Below are 288 nucleotides of genomic sequence, written 5' to 3' on the forward strand. Positions count from 1 at the left end.
CGATTCGCACCCTCCAACAGCTTGCGGAGGATGAATGCCACGCCTTTCCTGAGGCAACTAAAGTCCTCAAGACACATTTATACGTCGATAACTTACTGTCAGGAGCAAACACCATTGACGAAGCGCGATTGATTAGGGACAAATTAATCGATTTACTCGCGCGGGGAGGTTTTAACATAAGGCAGTGGGCATCTAATGAAAAGCGCATTATTAATGATTTGCCGACGCGCTCGTTGCATGCGAGCCTGGCGCTTGACGCGGATGGTTCCTTAAAAACATTAGGAATAC

Source organism: Trachymyrmex cornetzi, unplaced genomic scaffold, assembly GCF_001594075.2.
Source record: "Trachymyrmex cornetzi isolate Tcor2-1 unplaced genomic scaffold, Tcor1.1 scaffold1599, whole genome shotgun sequence".
Lineage (NCBI taxonomy): Eukaryota > Metazoa > Arthropoda > Insecta > Hymenoptera > Formicidae > Trachymyrmex > Trachymyrmex cornetzi.